General features: G+C 37.0%; 1 protein-coding gene across 1 annotated transcript in view; it reads left to right on the top strand.

The window, feature by feature from the left end:
* Positions 1 to 6553, top strand: part of LOC126291679 (DNA topoisomerase 2-like) — a 174674-nt gene that overhangs the window by 54222 nt on the left and 113899 nt on the right. The gene's annotated exons all lie outside the window — the stretch shown is intronic.

Raw genomic sequence — 6553 nt, 5'->3', positions numbered from 1 at the left:
TTTCTGCATTGTCAACATTAATATTTCTCAGAAATGTTTCATTTAGATGTAGAAGATGTCGGCCAGTTATAAGTAATATATTCCTAGTTGCTGCATGCATTTTGGCATCTAAATGGTGGAGAAATCTTGTTGAGATTTCTTTGATTGCATCTAGGCATTGCTGTTCTACTTGTAAGTAGTAGACTGTCTTAATTTTCTTACAACATGTGGGAGCTTTAAATTTCCCCCTTATCAGTGGCAGCAGGTTCAGGCTCCCACTGCTATTTACACACAATAGTGTAATAATTCTGTCTTCCTTTTTTACCTCCGTGGTATTTTTCTCTCTTAACAGCATAAGTTTTTGCAGACAATATAGTATAAAAACTGCCTGTTGATCTGTGTTAAGTGTCTGTGGTCTCATAACCCTGCTTTGATCACAGCAATGTAGTATTTTTGCATTGGTTTAGATTTTGTGTTCACAACTGCACTCCCTTCACGTAGTCTGAAATGAGAGATAGTGACTGTTTTTTAAAACAGTCTAACCATCCATTTGAAACATTAAAATTTCGAATTCTGATCTCCAGGGAGCTTTGTCTTGTAGAATAGTGTAGCATACAAGAATGCTGCCACTACTCATTCATTGAAACCATTCTAACCGTTGAGCAGGTACGCCAATGTATGAAGTGTACCAACAACATATAACTGTTTTGCGTTGTTCAATCGTTTTTCACAACAGTGATAAACTGTATTGTCGTACATCCAAATCAGCAGCAGTAATATAAAATAAATGGTGAGCTAAGTCAGAAGTTTACATTACATGCAAGAAAATTACTCAGGTTTTGACCTATTACCACAATCCAACAACGAGGCAAGTGTCTTAGAGAAAATCAGTAATTGCATAAGTGGTTGGCTGGGATCGGATGCAGTTGCACTGTTGACTCCTTAGTGGGTCTTTACTGTTGTGTATAGTGCATGCAGAATGTCACAGTCACTAGATGCGTAGATGGCAGGCACTTGTGTATGCTCACATGTTCTGTAATTATTTAGTGGGAACCCTCCACTCCCACACTTCCATGGGGGCCATTCAAAAATATCTGCTGTCACTTCTGACTTTGTTAATATCTAAAAAGAATTTAGACAGAATGGAATGGTTTATTTTCACCTGGCTTGTTAACAATTTGTAACTTCCAGAGAAGCATCATGAGTAGTGAATTTTGAGTAAAACTTAATTTTTCTGGTTGCCATGTAAAAATTGGCTTCTTTTGCCAAAACGCAGTAGAGTTTACACAATCTCACCTCACTAACATGTTGTGCAGATGCAGTTGCAAAATAATTCTGAAAAAGTGATTTATTAAGTTTAAGTGAGGAACAGAGGCAAAGTATGGTCAGTAGCTCAAGAAAAATCACATTTTCAGTACAAGTAAGAGTGATGTCTTCACTTATGCTGTTCCAAAACCCATAGCAATTATTGTTTCACCCGCTATTGATGGCCCTTAAAAATTAGTCTTTCATCGAGAAAGTCTGTTTCGGGAATAACTTGGTAGATAAGTCAGTTCTGTGTAATAACCATATCACAAAATGCTCTCCGCTTTGTGTGCTGTTATTTGACAAAATATCATTTCAATATATCAAACCATTTATGAAATATGAGGAATGTTGTGGATATTTCACTCTAGCTTTATCACTGACGCAGCACGATCACAAATGTGTGTTACGTCAGATCAGTTTTCTCAAAAGTAGGTGTCAGATAGACCTCCAGCCAAGTCTAAAGGAAAATTCAGTATGATAGCTAAATTTCATATGCTGCAACATATTGTGGAATACACACCAGATGCAAAATCATAGTGACCACTATTATTCATTACAAACTTTTCAAATTATGCACAGTATCTTACTTCCACATACATATAATGACCATTAACAAAATGATGGGCATGCCATTGTGAACCTGACACACACAGAAAAGAGGAAAGCAAAAAGAATTTTTTTACCAAATAGTTTCAGTAAAATAGTTTGAGAAAGGCTGCACGGCGTGGTGCACCTTGGTTCTGTCATTGTTGACATTGTTGGCCTCCCCCCCTGAACAGATGAACGAACTTGCTCAACACTTTTAATGAAAGTTGGTCTCTGCACTTTGGCCACTATATCGAAGTGTCCATGGCAACGGAGTGATATAATGAAAGTTTATTTCATTATTGTTTTACTAACAGTGCTTTAGCTGATATAAGTTCATTTATTGGTATTTAATTAACATAAAATAGTGATTTTGCTCATACATGTTTACCTTGATAACACACAGCCATTCTTTACATGGGTTCACAAGACAAGCGAGTACGTGGTGTACTTTGTAACAGCACACCTGCTAGAGGGTTAAAACAATAGTTCCCACATCACTGAATATTTGACATTCTATATTTTTTGGCGTCAGAGGAACTGCTAGCTTCAGCATTTTAAAATTTGGATTGTTTTTTGAGAATGCCACACAATGAAGATGGTGCCAAATCGTACCCTTTTTTCTTTTTTTTCCCCTCCCTATGTCCAAAAGTTTTGTTTAGACTGTCCTGGACATTGTGGATGATTGTGAGCTTTTGCCCTATCATAAGCTTCGTAGGTTTGCATACCTTAACTCCACAAAAGGATGAATCTTATAAAGTCAGCTATACGACAACACGGTTTGCAGTTTGTAAAATGTTGACTGTGAAGTCAGATCATGTGAAGAATCTCATGGTAGGCAAAGTGGAAATTGCTTTTCAATTCATTCAAGGCCTTTTCCGCTAGTACTAAAATGGAATTCGATCTAAATATGTCACTGAAAAAATAGATCACCATACACTGCCATTGCACAACATGAAGTACGGCTAGTGTGAAACTGAAATTAATCAGAAACTCACTTGGAAATGTTAGGAATTGTGCAAAAACTGGATTTTAATTTACAGTCTCTTGTCGTGTTTATTCCTTAAAAGCGGGCATTTTCTTAAAGCATGATTCAGTAAAAATGGTGTAGAATAACATTGTTCTAATGGGAGTTTTGCCAGAACCAATGGAAATGTTTAAGTGGGATTTCCTAAGAAGTGAGTTTGTTAGTTTGGGGGGTTTTATGATAGTTTTTTGTATCAGAATTACCATCAGAGTAAGCTTGGCTTACGGTGCTTGTTGGCTGCTTTGCTTTGGACGATGTATATTTCCCCCTCCCATAGTATCCTTAATTTTAACCCATCTATGCTCTAAGAAATTGCCCTCAAAACTATCAGTATACTTTTATTCATTTTATCTGCAACACAGGTGCATCTGTTTGTGTACCACAAAGGCCCATACTTACTTTTCTACAGGTTTATCGGACTTCATTTTAGCCTGTTTATAGTGATCAAAATTTGGAAGCATTCCTGCTGCTTCTCCCCTTCCTACCATTCCTCTCAGATTGGAGTCAGTGCTGCCACCACTTCTTGCTGCTAGCTTAGCAGCTGCTGACAAGAGGCTAGGAGACACGAGGAGTGGTTTGTTCAGATCAGATTGTGAGACCGTTGACGCAACAGCTGAAAATGGCGGTCATGTGTGCACGAGTTGTGCGAGTGATTGTGTGAATGTGTCTGTGCTCCCATTTTCTGACAAAAGCTATGGCTGAAAATTTAGTTAAGAGTGTGATAGTTTTTTCTACCTGCCTGTCTGCAATTCAGCTATCATCTTTACTGCGAGTTGCTACTGGTCCTTGTTATAATTGGTTTTCAGAGTACCTTAACAAGTTATTTATTGCACGGATTGATCACCGTGATCTCGTTTCATCAACATGCTGTTTGTGGCTTGTGAATAGCCAGCCATGCGAGTGGATTTCCACGACGGGCCAAAACCGCAGGCTGTTTCTGTGGGTATCTGTAATGGATGGGGCCATCCGATCTGAAGCCATTCGGTTCCCACTAATGTGCAGGCGCTGCATGTCGGACCTAGTCTCACTGATCTGCCCACAGGCCGGGTCAGTTTGTGTGTGGGGTATTGCAGCGGATTGTCGTGGTCTATCCGTGGACCCAAGACTGTGGTACTCCTCAGCACGTCAGAGACCATGGGCGATGGATTTCACGATTTGTGACTGACTGTGAGCAAGTTGTACAGTGTGGTGTTTTATAGATATTTTTTGTTTTAGTACATTTTGGCACTTCAAAAGTATTTTGTTAGAAAGTATGGACGATATTTGAAGAAAATTCAGGTGCTGGTGGTTTGTATGTTATATACTCATATTTTTCTTGAAAGGAAAATCACACAATACCTGTAAAATAATAGATACAACACAGTGGATAATGATGGACAATAACAAACATAGTAGAACCAACATTTTATTGGCGGTCACCTACAGTGATAGCTTACACAAGTCTTTCCCGCCTTATACACTTCTTTAGAGAGACCTATTTTTTTCTGAGGTTTTCTGAAATTGGTGAAGATATTTAAAATCTGTTTAGTGATGCCAAGGAAATATGTATTTTTGTCACAAAGTGCGTTTAGATTTATTGAAATGAAATAACTTCAGTGGCCTTAATGAAACACACATGCCATTTGGCTTGCTTTCTCCATTTAAAAACAGTTGATTACAAAAGATGTTGATGTACTCCAGTACATTAGGACTTTGTTTTTATGAAACAGATCTGATAATGGTCATTAAAGACTGAAACCGGCAATCTGTTAAACAAGAAAGATTGTGACCATAGATGTAAATTAAAGGAAACTTACTACATATACGGGTTACTGTGTTTTTTTCGCGACAATGTCGCAGCTTGTGAATTTGTACAAATGTACATCATATCATCACATGATAAAACACTGAAATTAGATCACCATCTTGTATTGTTATATAAGGGTGTGGAAGAGAGGGGGTGCAGGAAACTAGCGCGAGAGATGTGGGTGGGGGTGGGGGCAGGGACATAAGCGAAGTGAGAGGATAATGGCGTACTCTCTCTGCTGATGTTTTTCTGTGGACAATCATTTAAAACTGGTATTTTAAAAAAGTTACCAAGAAAGCAGGTTATTAATGTTGTAAAACTTGGAATTTTTAAGAAATTTTTAAATATGAAAAATTAAAAGCATATACACACATCAGTGACTGTTATTTTTAAGAACAAAAATGTATAGACATCTGCATAATTTTATATTCAGAGCAAATTTATTAAAAATGTGTTGCACTGAAGCAAGTGCCCATATTAAATCAGTTACAGGTGTATAACGAAATACACTCATGATAAAGTACACTCATAAAAACATGTCATGAAAATTTTGTTAGCTGATGTAATTAGCACAAAAATCCATTTGCTAAACATATTACAAATATTATATCTAAAATGAGTACAAACAATTGTCATTAAGAACTATTAAAATGAAATCTCAAACATTAGATTAGCAATCGTGACGATAAGACAAACATTCATTGAGATGCTAAACAGCTTCAAGATGTTGAAAGTGTCTAACTATATTCTTTACATATATGTATGAAGGCTTTGAGTGGATTAAGCAAATCTGAAGAGGGCAAAAACGTGCTGAAATGGTAGTGTGAATATTTTATGTATGTAAGTGATCATTATCTAATAATTATACATACATTCACAAAGGTCACATATTTCTCATTGAAAAATGTCAGTTTTAAAAAACAAGTTTTGATACGTTCCCCACTAGCCACATCTGATGTGAAGCACACTGATTAGATTGTAACTAGACGACTTTTGTACTACAAACTTAGTTTATAAAGTTCAGTAGTTGCAACTTGAATCATCAGAACAAAGAAAATGTGGGTTTTATTTTTTAAACAAAAATTAAAATATTCTCCCACTCCTCCATGTCAACCAGAAATGATGGAAAGAGGGTGGGGGGAGGGGAGAATTCTTCAGGAATAGGTTACTTTTTTTTTTTTAAGATGTGATGATTCGCAAAAGTCCCACAATTGAATCCTACCTTTTTCTCACAACCTGGCGAGGCTTCACACGTACCTCGAAAATGGGCAATGTGGCAGGCATGTTCAACCTGAGAAGGAACTGCCATTTGCTGATACACTGCTGCTGCTCTCCTCATTGAAATGTAGTCATTAAAAATTACTCATTTTTTGTCAGTGACAACTCTGTAATAAATAACTCCTTTGGACCACATAGACATGAATATTTTTTTGGTTGTGTGGTGCAAAGTGTGGATAAAAACAACAGAAACCACAGAATTTGACAGTTTTGAGAAACAGTCATGTATGTTTCTGGAAGAGAAACAAAATCATGTATCTTTCTGGAAGTAGATAGAATATTCCATCATGTGGGTGTGCATCTCGCACAGCAGCATTACTACTGATGTTTAGGCTGTTAACAATGCAGTCATCTTAGTGGCAAGTTTGTGACTAACTTAAAACCACAGTATATTGTAGGATCACCGACTTGCCTCAAAGATGGTTATTTGGTTCACAGCCGAAATATCGAATAAAGAAACATTGCTGTCCAGTGTGCATGCTAAAAAAATAAAAAAGGCATAAACAAAATAATATAGGGGATTGTATAATTTCACAGGGAAAGGAATAACCAAAGAGTGGGTAAAAAAATTTAGATTTCTGCCACATTTG

Source organism: Schistocerca gregaria, chromosome 9 (assembly GCF_023897955.1).
Source record: "Schistocerca gregaria isolate iqSchGreg1 chromosome 9, iqSchGreg1.2, whole genome shotgun sequence".
In the NCBI taxonomy this organism is placed as follows: domain Eukaryota; kingdom Metazoa; phylum Arthropoda; class Insecta; order Orthoptera; family Acrididae; genus Schistocerca; species Schistocerca gregaria.
Note: the sequence above shows the minus strand (reverse complement) of the source record. Positions and strands in the feature narration are given on the sequence as shown.